The following is a 15,930-nucleotide window of genomic DNA, read 5'->3' on the forward strand; positions in this document are numbered from 1 at the left end:
TCAGCAAGATCATGAGCAGTTATTGATTTCAGAAGGAGGAAACCAATGCTCCATGAGCCAGTCCTCATCGGGGGAGTAGAGGTGGGGGTGGTCAGCAACTTTAAATTCCTCGGTGTTACCATATCAAAGGATCTGTCCTGGGTCCAGCAAACAAATGCCATTACAAAGAATACATGGCAGCATCTCTACTTTCTTAGAAGTTTGTGAAGATTCAGAATGTCATCTAAAACTTTGACAAACTTCTATTATATGTACGAGAGAGTATATTGACTGGATGCATCATGCCTATTATGGAAACACCAATGCCGTTGAATGGAAAAGCCTCCAAAAAGTAATGGATATAGTCCTGTCCAATATGGGTAAAGCTCTCCCACCATTGAGTACTTCTACTTGGACTGCTGTTGCAGGAAAGCAGCATCAATAATTAGGGACCCTCACCAGCCAGACCATGCTCTCTTCTTGAAAAGCATGCGGTCATGGTGAAGAAGTTCAGCTGTTGTTCAGACCAAACATCAGAGTGGGAGAGAACTGTGATCTAAGTAGCTTTGACCGTGGAATGGTTGTTGCTACAAGATAGTTTGAGTATCTCAGAAACTGCCTGTCTTCTGGGATTTTCATGCATAACAGTCTCTGGAGCTTACGGAGAATGGTGTGAAAAGCAAAGGAAAATCCAGTAGGCAGCAGTTCTGTGGGTGAAAATGAGAGAGGTCAGAGGAGAATGGCCAAACTGATTCAATCTGACAGGAAGGCAACAGTAACTCAAATAACCATGCAATACAACAGTGGTGTGTAGAAGAGCATCTAGGAACATACAACATGCCAGACCTTGAAGTGGATGGGTTACAGCAGCAGAATGAACATAGGCTCAGTAGACAGTTTATTAGATACTGTACAAGCACGTACAGTGCAAGCCCTTTAATGTATTTTATACATTTTATATATGGGCATGTGGCCAAGTGGTTAAGGCCTTCAGATGGTCATGAGTTCGAGCCCCAGCCGAGGCAACGTGTTGCCTATAGGAAAGATGTGGAAGCATTGGGAAGGGTACAGAGGAGATTTACCAGGATGCTGCCTGGTATAGAGAGTATGCATTATGATCAGAGATTAAGGGAGCTAGGGCTTTACTCTTTGGAGAGGAGGAGGATGAGAGGAGACATGATAGAGGTGTACAAGTTAATAAGAGGAATAGATAGAGTGGATAGCCAGCGCCTCTTCCCCAGGGCATCACTGCTCAATACAAGAGGACATGGCTTTAAGGGAAGGGGTGGGAAGTTCAAGGGGGATATTAGAGGACGGTTTTTCACTCAGAGAGTGGTTGGTGCGTGGAATGCACTGCCTGAGTCAGTGGTGGAGGCAGATACACTAGTGGCTACTAGGCAGGTATATGGGGGAATTTAAGGTGGGGGGTTATATGGGAGGCAGGGTCTGGGGGCCAGCACAACATTGTGGGCCGAAGGGCCTGTAATGTGCTGTGCTATTCTATATTGTGTCCTTGAGCAAGGAACTTAATTGCACAGTGCTCTGCAACGACACTGGTGCCAAGCTGTATGGGTCCTAATGCCCTTCCCTTGAACAACATCGGTGTCATGGAGAGGGGAGACTTGCAGCATGGGCACTTGCTGGTCTTCCATACAACCTTGCCCAGGCCTGTGCCCTGGAGAGTGAAGACTTTCCAGGCGCAGATCCATGGTCTCGCAAGACTAACAGATGCCTTATTATTATACATCATTCTTGTAAAACTGGACATGAAGCCATTGCATGATTGCACAAACAGACAGTTGTGCCCTCCAGGTTCACACAAGGAAATGGCTTACAACCTGTTAAGAAGAAGGATGCCAGATTTCCATTTAAAGAAGTTAAAACTGAACTGGGCAAGACCTAAGTGTGGCAAAATCATAGTCCAATGGTCCTTTGCTGTGTTCCATTGTTAGGCAAGAAGTGAACAGTATGAGCATTGAGAAACAGGAAAAAATCTGCAGGTGCTGGAAATCTGAACAACATACACAAAATGCTAGAGGAACTCAGCAGGCCAGGCAGCATCTATGGAAAAGAGTATGTACAGTCGACATTTCGGGCTGAAACCTGAAATGTTGACTGCACTCTTTTTCATAGATACGGTATAAGCAGTGAGAACCTTTAAACTTAAAAGGTCTTTTAGCCTTCATTATGTGACTTCTCTCGTCCAATGTTTTCATTTCTGGTGAGTTCATATTGCATATCCTTTGCCTTTTGACCGACTGCATTGTCCAGTGGTAGGCTGATGTTGAAGGTAGAGGTCTCAATAATTTTACAACCTTTATCACTCTTCACCTATAATAACATAACCATAAGGATGTAATCAAAGCTTAAAGTCCTTATCAGGAAATGGTTCTTCCTTCCCATCTGACATGTGCCAGCTGGTGACGTAGTGGCATCAGCGCTGGACTTTGGGGCGGAAGGTCTTGAGTTCGAATCCAGCCTGCTCCCGTGCACGCTTTCCATCCGTCCTGGGTTGAGCGTCGAGCTAGCAACTCGACCTTGTAAAAAAAGAAATTACCTGCTACAGAAACATCAACAGCAAAAAGTTGATGGCCTGTGCTCTCTCGAGAGTTTAAAGGCAATTTCTTTCCATGCTCGAAGGTAGATTCCCAATCCCCTACTTTTTCCTCATGGTCCTGTAAAAAAAATCCATCAAGTTTTTTATCCATTTTCTCTTTTGAAAGTTGCTGCTTAGTCTGCTCCTTTGCCAAGTTGCCAAGAAACAGATGGATGGAATCCTTTACAGCAGGGAATTCAATCAGACAACCAGAGCATTGGTTGCTCCTGACAAGAATTCTATATCATTTCATATATGATTAGAGAGCTTACCTTGATGGTTCCTGATGAAATGTCCCAAGCAGAAATCAATACCAGCCTTGCTTTTCATTTACACCCATCATTGATGTAGGCCCTTTCATACACCATTGAAGAGTACATCACAGAGGCAGTTCCTTCAGCCCACAACGTTTGCACTGAACACAATGCTAAATTAAACTAAACCTCTTCAGTCTGCCCGTGATTCCTATCCCTTCATTCCTTCATTACTTTGTGGCTAATTAACAGCTTCAAAAGCATCAGGCTATAATTCCAAATGTTGATGATGTATACAAACCTTTAGCTGTCAATGTTGTTTACAAAATAATCTTATAGTACTTTTTGTTGGCATAACATTCTTTTTAGGAAAAAGGCATTTTATGAAGATCCAGATCAAAGCCCAATGGTCGATTGAAGGGCTGGATTGAAGCCCAAAGGTTCACCAGACATTCGGATCGAAACCTAAAGGTCATTTGGGGTTCCAGATTGAAACTTGAAGGTCTGAATTGAGCCCAAAAGTTGAACAGATGTCTAGGTTGAAGACCAAACATCATTCAGAGGTCTGGATTGAAGTTTGCATGTTGATCAGAGGTCCAGAACGTCCAAAGATCAATCAGATGTCCGGAGCGAAACCTGATAGTCAGTCGGAAGTCCAGATTGAAGCCCGAAGGTTGATTGGAGGTCCAGAATCAAGACCTGGTGGTCAGAGCTTGGGAATGAAAATCTCTACAAGTCTGCTGGGGAAGTCTGGCCCCAATGTCTATGAATACATGAGTCTGCTGGAGGCTGACAAAGACAGGCTGTCTTGGGGTTAGACGACTGTTTATGTGGATGGGCGGGCGGGAGGGAGGCAGGCAGGGACAGGGCTTGATTCACTGTTGTTGCTTGGCATGTTCTGTTTGGTTGTGTTCTGTGTTGTACTGTCGAGCATTGAGTGTTTACTCAGTTGCCACCAGCATGTATAGTGACACCTGCAGGCTGCCCCCGGCACATCCTTGGGTGTATTGGCTGTTAATGCAAATGACACATTTCACTGCATGCTTCAATGTACAGGTGATAAATAAATATAAATCTAAATCCAAATCTGAAATCTGAAAACTATAATCTGAATTATGAAGTCTTACAATTGTTACAGCATGAAGGGTGGTTACTGAATGACAAAACAAACAACAGCTCTGCAAGACCAACTCTCCTCTGCAGTCTGCTCTTCAAAATACCCCTTTGTTAGATACTCCTGTACCCTTGTTCATTAATGCAAATACTTAATTTGATATCTAATATTGGGTTATTGACTCTGAGCTAAATTTTAATTCACATATAAACCATATCACTAAAACTGCATTCTTCCATTAAAGGAACATCTCAAGATCCAGAAAAATTGATACACGCTTTTGTTTTAAGCTGATTAGAAGACTGTAATGCACTCTTTTCAGGACAGCTTAAGAAAGATATAAATCGGCTGCTGCTTGTTCAAAATGCAGCAGCAAGAATATCAAACAAAAGAAGAAAATCTGAGCACATTTCACTCGTCTTGGCACCATTACACTTGCTGCCTGCGTACTTTCGAATCAATATTAAAATACTCATAATTGTATTAAGGCTCTGAAGCTCCTCTGTATATTTTGGAGTGTCTATCCTCTTACATCCCTAATTGTAAGCTTAGATCCACGAATACTGGTTTGCTTAGTGTTCCTGGAGCCAAGCGTATAAGAACTGGTGATGCAGCCTTTTGCTCTTATGCACCAAAAATCTGGAATACTTTACTGACTGAGATACGCCAGGCTGGTACCATGGAACATTTCAAAAGACTCTAAAATTTTACTGTTTTAATTTAGCTGACTTATAGGATTACTTGATGCCTGTTGGTGTTAAACACATTTATATAATTTGGTATATTCGATTCCTTTTATTCTGTATGAGGTTTGTCTTTGTTATGAATTTTGATTTTGTCTTGTATTTTTATGACTATGTTGATCTATCTTTGCAATCTAAAGCACTTTGAACTTGTATCTTAATGTATGAATCTTCTATATAAATAAGTTTATTGTCAGTACCAGGGTGCTCAAAGCCTGTGCCCCGCAGCTATGTGGAGTACTTCTAAGTTGCATGCCATCTTGGTCAATGTCTCCCACCCACTACATAATGTACTGGGTGGGCACAGGAGTACATTCAGCCAGAGACTCATTCCACCGAGATGCAACACAGAGCGTCATAGGAAGTCATTCCTGCCTGTGGCCATCAAACTTCACAACTCCTCCCTTGGAGGGTCAGACACCCTGAGCCAATAGGCTGGTCCTGGACTTATTTCATAATTTACATATTACTATCTAACTATTTATGGTTCTATTACTATTTATTATTTATGGTGCAACTGTAACGAAAACCAATTTCCCCCGGGATCAATAAAGTATGACTATGACTATGACTAATCAGCCAATCATGTGGCAGCAATTCAATGCTTAAAAACATGCAGACGTGGTCAAGAGGTTCAGTTGATGATCAGACCAATCATCAGAATTGGGAAGAAAGGTGATCTAAGTGACTTTGAACATGGAATAATTGTTTAGCCAGATGGGGTGGTTTGTGTTTCTAAAACTGATGATCTCCTGGGATTTTCATGGACAACATTCTCTAGAGTTTACAGACAACGGTGCAAAAAACCCAAAAAAAACATCTGGGGGCAGCAGTTCTACGGGTGAAAACCCGTGTTAGTGAGAGAGGTCAGAGGTGAATGGCCAGACTAGTTCAAGCTGTCAGGAAGGCAACAGAAACTCAGATAACCACACATTACAACAGTGATTTGCTGAACTCAAGTTGAACCTTGAAGTGGACGGGCTACAGCAGCAGAAGACCACGAACATACTTTCAGTGGCCACTTTTTGTTTAAGCTACAGGAGGTACCTAATAAAGTGGCCACTGAAGTATTTTTCCTCTCTCAGATATCAGTCCAAGCCCTTCCACAATTAATAGGGTAAGAAATATTTAAAGGCTGCTCAGTATAACTATTATTAAAATTAGCAGTCTAAACTGACAGTAATGTGCAATGTTAAGTTATAACAGACTTTATGCCCAGCTTCGATTCCCACATCTTACTCTGCTTTTAATTATTTGTGTCAGCTAATGAGGTGCTAAATCATATGTAATTTTGTTTTAGCTGCTCTTTATTTTCTCCTCATTTTTATTTAATTTTTAATTAATTAGGAAAATGAGAGAAAGATGTGGATTGAGAGTGCGACTTTCACATCTCAGGAGAGCCCAGTGAAGTACTTTAGTTAAACAACTTGCATGCAGCAAGCCCTCCCACAATTAACAGCTAATTAATTTGGCTTTATGAGCTCGTCTCATTGGCCGGACCTCATTGCCTGTATCAGAAGATAGTGGGTTGCATTCCTGCTCCAGAGAGTTGTTTGCAGTCAATGATGTTGCTCTGCAGTACAGAGGGCGAAGTCAATCTTGAAATTTTGACAATAGAGTAGTAAAGAATGAAATTTGAGCATTGTTCCTTTAAAATGTGGTTATAGATAAAACAAGAACTGCGATTTTTTTTCATATCTTCCTTACTTTTACATTTCATACCATTTGCAATAAAGGCCAGCATTCCGTTAACCTTGCAAATGACATGCTACATACATCAAAGTTGCTGGTGAACGCAGCAGGCCAGGCAGCATCTCTAGGAAGAGGTACAGTCGACGTTTCAGGCCGAGACCCTTCGAGAGGACTAACTGAAAGAAGAGCTAGTAAGAGATTTGGAAGTGGGAGGGGGAAGGGGATATCCAAATTCTGCAAATGACATGCTGTTCAAAGTTTAAAGCACAAATTTCAAAGTAAACTTATTATGAAAGTATGAATACATCACCATACACCAGCTGAGATTCATTTTCTTGTGGGCATTTACAGTCCTACAAAGAAATAGTTAAATCAATGAAAAACTATACATAATCAAAGACTGACAAACAACTATTGTGCAAAAGGCAAACTGTGCAAATACAAAGAAACTGCAGGCAATAATAAATAAATAATAACGAGAACAGGAGTTTTAGAGCCCTTGAAAGTAAGTGCATCGGTTATAGAATCAGTTGAGGTGAGTGAATTTATCCACCTTGGTTCAGGAGCCTGATGGTTGAAGGGTAATAAAAGTTCCTAAAGCTGGTGGTGTAGGACTAAGGTTTCTGTACTTCTTCCTGATGGCAGCAGCGAGAAGAGAGCATGGAGCGCTTGATGATGGATGTTGCTTTCTTGTGGTAGCGCTCCTTATAGATGTGATCTGTGGTTGGCGGGCTTTTCCTGTCATGGACTGGGTTCCATCTATCACTTTCTGCAGACTTTTCTGTTCTTGGGCGTTGCTGTTTCCAAACCATGCTGTGATGCGACGGTCAGGATGCTCTTCCCTGTGCATTCACAATAAACCTGTGCAACCTCTGCCTTAAACATACCCAAGTCAATGGGTACATTTAGGGTAGCCGTTGATAGATTCTTGATTGGTCAGGGCACGTAGGGATACGGGGAGAAGGCAGGAGATTGGGGTCAGGAGGGAAATGGATCAGCCATGATGAAATGGCAGAGCAGACTTGATGGGACAAATAGCCTAATTCTACTCCTATATCTTGTGGTCTTATTGTTAGCTTCATGCACTGGGATCTCGGGATCCCTTTGTACCACAACATTATGAGGGCTCAGTTGATTTAAGTAATTTACCTTTTCATTCTTCTTTCTCACAATTACACATCTACGTGCCATCTGCTAACGTTTTCCTCTTCACCTAACCTACCTATGCCGTTTGCAGGCTCTTAGCGTCCTGTTCACAACTTCCTAACATACCTAACCCTGTATCATCAGCAAATTGATAGTTATCCAGTTGCTTCATTTCAGTTCATTAATATAGATGGTAAGTGGTTGATGTCTTCGAACTGATCCACTTACAAACTAAAAATGACCTACTTATCCTAGCTTACTGCTTTCTGTTAGTGTTAGCCATTCCACTATTAAATTGGGTTCCTTAAGACTGTTATTGGCAGGAGTGATAATGGGGACAAGCTCCAAAAACCTATTAAATGCTCCAATGGCATTTGTCTCAAACAGCCTCTGACAATCCCGGCCTTCATGTGTGGCTGAGCTACCAAGCCTGGCAGAACTGTTTCCACCAACAGGAGAAGGGGCAAAGGCAGGTTGCTGGCTCCTTAAAACCAGCCGCTCCAGGCACCTGAGACTTCTCAACCACTGGGGTTATGGTGAGAAGGCATGAGAATGGGACTGAGTGGGATAATACCGTAAATCAGCCATGAAGGAATGACAGAACAGAATCAATGGGCCGAATGTCCTAATTCTGTTTCTATGTCTAAAGTAGTCCACTTCAAAGCCACACACACCCTCCCTCAACTGTCTAGTGGTTTTTCAAAGTATTGCTAGTTCCTCCTTAATAATTGCTTCCAGCACTTCCAGACATATCCAGGCCTGTAAGGTACTGCTTCCTGCTTCCCTCATTTCTTGAGCAGTGGTTTGGCATTTGTAATTTTCCGTATAGCAGAATCTAGAGGATTTCAATGGATAACATCATTGCATTCATCATCTCTTCAGCCGTTATCGTTAAGACCCTCAAATGCAGCCAACACCTAGTGAATGGCTGAATCTGTAGTCCATCATGAGAAGTATCCTGGAAATTTTTAAATAAATTGGTAGGTTAATCCTAGTGTAAGGAGAATCAAAGTGGAGTTATTGGGCATGTGAGAGAGCATGGGTTGGAGGAAAGCAACTGGGGGAAATGGAGTGAAAGGTGTGCTCTGGCTGAGACTTGAGGTGCCATGGTGTGAGGGAAAATATATTAGAATAAAGCTGAAGCAAACATTCATTAATCTATCACTCGTTCAGCACATATAGCTGAGGAGTAATTTTAATCCCCTGTTAATCCTTGAGTTTTGGCAACCCTAGGTCATGCATATCAGACACAGTGGCATTCAAATCAAGACTAGTAGAATCTTCAGTGACCCCAGAAGTCTTCTATGAACACTGGTCACCCTAGAACATTTATTAGAGATTGGCCATTGCCTAATCATCCTTGTGTTTCAAAATGTAGCATAAGCATTACTGGAAGATTTTCACCAGTCTACACTATTAAGGAACATGGATCAAAACGAATGGTGAATCAGGCTCCTCCTTCTATGAATACATTTTTAAAGTTGCATCAGCTGCCAATTCTTTTTCTAGGAACATTGAATGAGTTCTGCAGAAGTTCTCAGTGGTAACAACATTAGTTCCAACACTAGATTTGAACAAATCTAATTTTTTTCAGTTTTTAAATGAATGGCTCAGACTTCACAATGAGTGTGAAATGGATTGTCTGATATTAATTGTTATATTTCATAAGAGCATCATTCTCTCTCAACATTTAAGAGTGGTTTCGGTAAGCACATGGATGAGAGGGGTATGGAGGGCTATGGTCCAGATGCAGGTCAGTGAGACTCGATTGAAATACAATTTGGCAGGCACTAGATGGGCCAAAGAGCCTGTTTCTGTGCTAGGACTCTATGTTTGATCATTTGTAATGTGTCATGTCGTATGATGCGGGCACCCATGGTCTTTGCACGACCATGATTGTTCTTGGCAAATTTTTCTGCTTAAGTGGTTTGCCGTTGCCTTCTTCTGGGCAAGGTGGGTGAGCCCAGTCATTATCAGTACTCTTCAGAGATTGGCTGCCTGGTGTTAGTGGTCGCATAACTGGGACTCGTGATGTGCACCAGCTGCTCAAACTACCATCACCATCTGCCCTCATGGCTTCACGTGACCCTGATCGAGGGGCTAAGCATTTGCCTAAGTGTAGGGAAGGAGTGCCCTACACCTCCTTTGATAGAGACATATCTCCTCCCCACCTGACTCCATGACTCAATATCAATGCACTAGATGGTGCACTGTGCAGTTTCATTGTTATAAGGGGAGGTTCTAAATATCTGGAGCCAAATTAATACAAGGGTTCAGATTAGAAATTTGATGTTTTGATAATTAGTTTCGATGGACTTAAGATTAAAACAGAAGCATGAGAATCTTTCTCAATGTACATTGGGGCAGTGAGAAAGTGGAAAGACCCAGCAGTCAGATGTGAAGTTTTAGTTCATTTGTAACGTTGGTTGGAGTAGCTAGCTTTCTAGTATCTGCAACTGTCACTCAGATTTTGCTCCATCATTGGTATCGTTTTAGTGCTACTTCCATGTTCCAGTGCTGATAAACCTCAAATTTCAAAGTAAATTTATTATCAAAGTACATGCATGTCACCATATACAGCCCTGAGATTCATTTTCTTGCAGGAATTCACAGTAAAAACAAGAGACACAATAGAGCCAATGGAAGACCATCCCTAACCAATGTACAAAACACAACAAACTGTTCAAATACAAAAAATAAAAAAATAGAAATAACAATAATAAATAATTAAGCAATAAATATCGAGAGCATGAGACAAAGAGTCCTTGAAAGTGAGTCCTTAGGTTATGGGAACACTTCAGTGATAGGCAAATGAAGTTATCCCCTCTGGTTCAAGAGCCTGATGGTTGTGGGGTAATAACTGTTCCTTAACCTGGTGGTGTGGGTCCTGAGGCTCCTGTACCTTCTTCCTGATGACAACAGTGAGAAGAGAGCATGGCCTGGATGGGAAGAGTCCTTGATGATAGATGCTGCTTACCTACGACAACACTACGTGTAAATGTGCTCAATGGTGGGGAGGGCTCTGATAATCTGAATCCACAGATAAAATAATTCCAATGCTGCATGAAAACATGTATCCATGAACCTCACACCATCAGACTCAAATGCACTCACACCTCGCCACAGAGCCACCAGCCTCACCCTGTAGCCATCCCTACATACAGAACACGCTGTACTTGTCCGAACACACACCGATTCACTATGCAACAACTGTCACGACACACCCGCGTCCATCACAGTCCTGGTCCAACCACCGAGATGTCACGGCCAAGAAAGCTCACCAATGTGTCCACTTCGTCAGGAGGCTAAAGAAATTCGGCATGCTCCCGTTGACTCTTACTCATCTTTATCGATGCACCACAGAAATCATTCTGTCTGACTGCATAACGGCATTCAGCACATGACCACAAGAAACTGCAGCTCATCACATCTCAGGAACCAGCCTCCCCTCTATGGATTCAATCTATTCTTTTCATCTTGCTGCCTCAGTAAATCAAAATCAGAATTGGAATCAGGTTTATTATCACTGACAGAGATCGTGAAATTTGCTGTTTTGCAGCAGAAGTACAGTAGAGTACATAAAAAATAAGTTACAATATGAAATATTAAAAATAAATGCAGTAAGTAGTGTAAATAGAGAACAGAATAGCGAGGCAGTTTGTGGGTTCATATACTGTTCAAAAATCTGACAGCAGAGGGGACTGTTTGTAAAATGCTGATTGTGTGCCTTAAGGGTCCTGTACCTCCTCCCTGATGGGAGCAATGAGAAGAGGGCAGCCAGCGTAATCAAAGATCCCAGCCACCACAGGCATTCTCTCTTTTCCCCTGTCCCAGTGGATGGAAGATACAAAAGCCTGAAAGCACATACTACCAGGCCCAAGGACAGCTTCTATCCCGCTGTTATCAAACTCTTGAACGATATGATAAACATGAGAAAATCTGTATGATGCTGAAAGTCCAAAGCAACACACAACATGCTGGAGGAAAACAGCAGGCCAGGCAACACCCATGGGAAAGAATAACACGTCAATGTTTTGGGCCAAGCCCCTTCATCAGGAGTGGAAAAAATGATGAGAAGTCTGATCAAGAAGGTGTGGGGAAGGGATAGGAGAAAATGGGAGGGGTGAAGTCAAGAGTGGCAGACGGTGACTAGTGGGGTACCGCAAGGCTCAGTGCTGGGACCCCAGTTGTTTACAATATATATTAATGACTTGGATGAGGGAATTAAATGCAGCATCTCCAAGTTTGCGGATGACACGAAGCTGGGTGGCAGTGTTAGCAGTGAGGAGGATGCTAAGAGGATGCAGGGTGACTTGGATAGGTTGGGTGAGTGGGCAAACTCATGGCAGATGCAATTTAATGTGGATAAATGTGAAGTTATCCACTTTGGTGGCAAAAATAGGAAAACAGATTATTATCTGAATGGTGGCCGATTAGGAAAAGGGGAGGTGCAACGAGACCTGGGTGTCATTATACACCAGTCATTGAAAGTGGGCATGCAGGTACAGCAGGCGGTGAAAAAGGCGAACGGTATGCTGGCATTTATAGCGAGAGGATTCGAGTACAGGAGCAGGGAGGTACTACTGCAGTTGTACAAGGCCTTGGTGAGACCACACCTGGAGTATTGTGTGCAGTTTTGGTCCCCTAATCTGAGGAAAGACATCTTTGCCATAGAGGGAGTACAAAGAAGGTTCACCAGATTGATTCCTGGGATGGCAGGTCTTTCATATGAAGAAAGACTGGATGAACTGGGCTTGTACTCGTTGGAATTTAGAAGATTGAGGGGGGATCTGATTGAAACGTATAAGATCCTAAAGGGATTGGACAGGCTAGATGCAGGAAGATTGTTCCCGATGTTGGGGAGGTCTAGAACGAGGGGTCACAGTTTGAGGATAGAGGGGAAGCCTTTTAGGACTGAGGTTAGGAAAAACTTCTTCACACAGAGAGTGGTGAATCTGTGGAATTCTCTGCCACAGCAAACTGTTGAGGCCAGTTCATTAGCTATGTTTAAAAGGAAGTTAGATATGGCCCTTGTGGCTACAGGGGTCAGGGGGTATGGAGGGAAGGCTGGGTTCTGAGTTGGATGATCAGCCATGATCATAATAAATGGCGGTGCAGGCTCGAAGGGCCGAATGGCCTACTCCTGCACCTATTTTCTATGTTTCTATGTTTCTATGTTAAGAGCTGGGAAGTTGATTGGTGAAAGAGACACAGGGCTGGAGCAGGGGGATCCACTAGGAAAGAACCGAGGGTCATGGAAGTGGGAGGAGCATTGGAGGGTGATATTGGGTAGGTAAGGAGATAAGGTGAGAGCAGGAAATGGGAATGAGGGAAAGTTTGGAGGAGTGAGCAACTACTGGAAGTTCAAGATGTCGATGTTCATGTCATCAGGTTGGAGGCTATCCAGATAGAATACAAGGTGTTACTCCTCCATCCTGAGTGTGACCTCATTGCAGCAGTAGAGGAGGTCATGGACTACATGTTGGAATAGGAATAGAAGGAGAATTGAAATGGGTAGCTACCGGGAGATTCCACTTCTTCTGGTGGATAGAGCAAAGGTGCTCAGAGAAGTGGCCTCCCAATCTACATAGGGTCTCACTGATAAACAAGAGGCAACACTGGATGGACTGGATACAGTAGATGACCCTAACAGACTCACAGGTGGAGTATCACCTCAACTGGAAGGACGGTTTGGGGCCCTGAATAGTAGTGAGGGAGGAGGTGTAGGGGCAGATTTGGCACTTGTTCCACTTGCAACAATAACTACCAGGAGGGAGATCAGTGGGAAGAGACAAATGGACAAGGGAGTCAAGTAGGGAGCGATCCCTGAGGAAAGCGGAATGTGGCGGGGGGGGGGAAGGATAGAAGATGTGCTTGGTGGTGGGATCCCATTTAGACAGTGAGAACTTATGGAAAATTATGTGCTGGGGTGAAGGCAGCATTGATGTGGAGGAAGGAAAGCACATTTCTGATAAGGAGGAGGACAAATCATTAGTTCTGGAATGAAGAGCCACATTCTGAAATCAGATGTGGCGGTGACACTTGGAATGAAAAGTCTCATCCTGACTTCAGACTTCACACACTCTGGGTTTATTCAATGACTTCATTTTGTCTTGTTTTCACCATGGACTTCCAGTCCCTATGCAAGTCCATACCACATCAGGAGGGCCGTAAAGCTCTCCCCTTCTTTCTAAACAACAGACCCAGCCTGCTGCTCTCTACCACCACTCACCTCTATCTGGTGGAACTGGTCTTCACTCTCAATAATTTCTCCTTTCGCTCCTCCCACTTCTTTCAAACAAAAGGGGTAGCCATGGGCTCTCGCATGGGTCCCAGGTACACTTATCTTTTTGACGGCTACGTGGAACAGTCTATGTTCCAAGCCTACACCTGTACCACTCTCCAATTTTTCCTACGCTACATTGACAACTGTATTGGTGCTGCTTCCTGCACCTATGCTGAACTCATCAACTTTGTCAACCTTGTCTTCAACTTCCATCTGCCCTCAAATTTATCAGGTCCATTTCCGACACCTTGCTTCTTTTTCTCAATCTCTCTGTCTCTATCTCTGGAGACAGTTTATCTACTGATATATTTTATACACCCACTGATTCCCACAACTACCAGGACTATATCTCTACCCACACTGTCACTTGTAAAAGTCCCCTTCTCTCAGTTCTATCGTGTCCACCACATCTGCTCTCAGGATGAGGCTTTTCATTCCAGAACTAGAGATGTCCTCCTTCTTCAAAGAAGCAGCTTTCTTTCCTCCACCATCAACACCGCCCTCACCCACATCCCTTCCATTTCACGCATGCCTGCTCTCCAGAAACACCTCTACTTCTACCTTTAATACCTTTATTTTTCCCTTTCAGGGTTCTTTTGAAGACCCTGACCTGCAGTTACTTGCAGGCTTTGGTTCTTTGTGGGAATGGGACCTGTTCTCGGGGTTTCATGACTGGCCGCTATTTGACATGCCAAGGGTTTGGCCTGAGAATCTTGATAGCATTTGGAAGCCTAAGATCTCGGAGCTCTGGAGGCGGGCGGATCGAGGGTTGGTGTCACGGCGGGAGATCCGTGTGTCGTTGGGGAGGCTGGAAAATCTTTCACTGTGGCCCGAAGACCCGAGGTCTTTGCGATCTTCAGAGATAGAGCTCAAAAAAAGCGACAAAATGGACTTCTAACGTCGTAAACCAGCGGGTTGTTGTTATGTCTCCTGCTTACTGTGAAAATGGGGGACACCTCCCTCTCTCTTGCCAGGGTGAGAGAAAACCTGTGGTTTGTCAAATTTCGGATGAAATGCGAAGCTTTTGGGGTAATTTTGGTCTGTGTCTTTGCTATCGCTTAGCACCTGCTTGGGCTCAGCGATAGTACCGATGCGCGTTCTTTTTTACTGGTGGGGGGAGCGGGGTCGTTGCTCGCTGCAGCTTACCTGCGGGAGGGGGGATCTGGGGGATTACTTTGGGGTCGTCACGTTTAATTGTTGTTCATTCTTTGGGGCACTTCTCTGTTTTTGTGGATGTTTGCAAAGTAAAAGCATTTCAAGATGTATATTGTATACATTTCTCTGACATTAAATTTGACCTTTGAACCTTTGAACCTTTGAACCCCATACTAATGCCACCCCAACAGGGATAGAGTTCCTCTTGTTCTCACCTACTAGCCCAGTAGCTTCCGCGTCTAGCACTTAATTCTCCATAACTTCCATCGTCTCCACTGGGATTCCATCACCCAGCACATCTTTCCCTCCCCCGCACATTCCACTTTCCGCAGGGATCCCTCCCTACATGACTCCCTTGTCCATTCACAATCCCTCCTCACTATTCTCACTGCTGGCACTTATCCCTAGCAAGCGGAACAAGTGCTACCCCTGCCCCTACACTTCCTCCCCACACCACTATTCAGGGCCTCAAACAGTCCTTCCAGGTGAGGCGACACTTCACGTGTGAGTCTGTTGGGGTCATCTACTGAATCCGGTGCTCCCAGTGTGGCCTTCTGTATATCAGTGAGACCTGACATAGTTTGGGAGACAATTCCGCTGAGCACCAACGCTCTGTCCACCAGGAAAAAAGGAATCTCCTGGTGGCAACCAATTTCAATTCTACTTCCCATTCCCATTCTGACATGTCAGTCCATGGTTCTTCTAATGCTACATTCAAGGGGAGACACCTTATATTCTGTCTGGGTAGACTCCAATTTGACGGTGTGATCATCAATTTCTCGAAGTTCTGGTAATTGCCCTCTTCTCTTCACCATTCCCCCATTCCCATTCCCTCTCTCACCTTATCTCCTTACCTGCCCATCACCTCGCTCTGGTGCTCCTCCCCCTTCCCTTTCTTCCATGGTCTTCCATCCTCTCCTATCAGATTCCGCCTTCTCTACATATATCTCTTTCAACATTCAACT

The sequence above is a fragment of the Mobula hypostoma genome, chromosome 9 (assembly GCF_963921235.1).
Source record: "Mobula hypostoma chromosome 9, sMobHyp1.1, whole genome shotgun sequence".
Classification (NCBI taxonomy): domain Eukaryota; kingdom Metazoa; phylum Chordata; class Chondrichthyes; order Myliobatiformes; family Myliobatidae; genus Mobula; species Mobula hypostoma.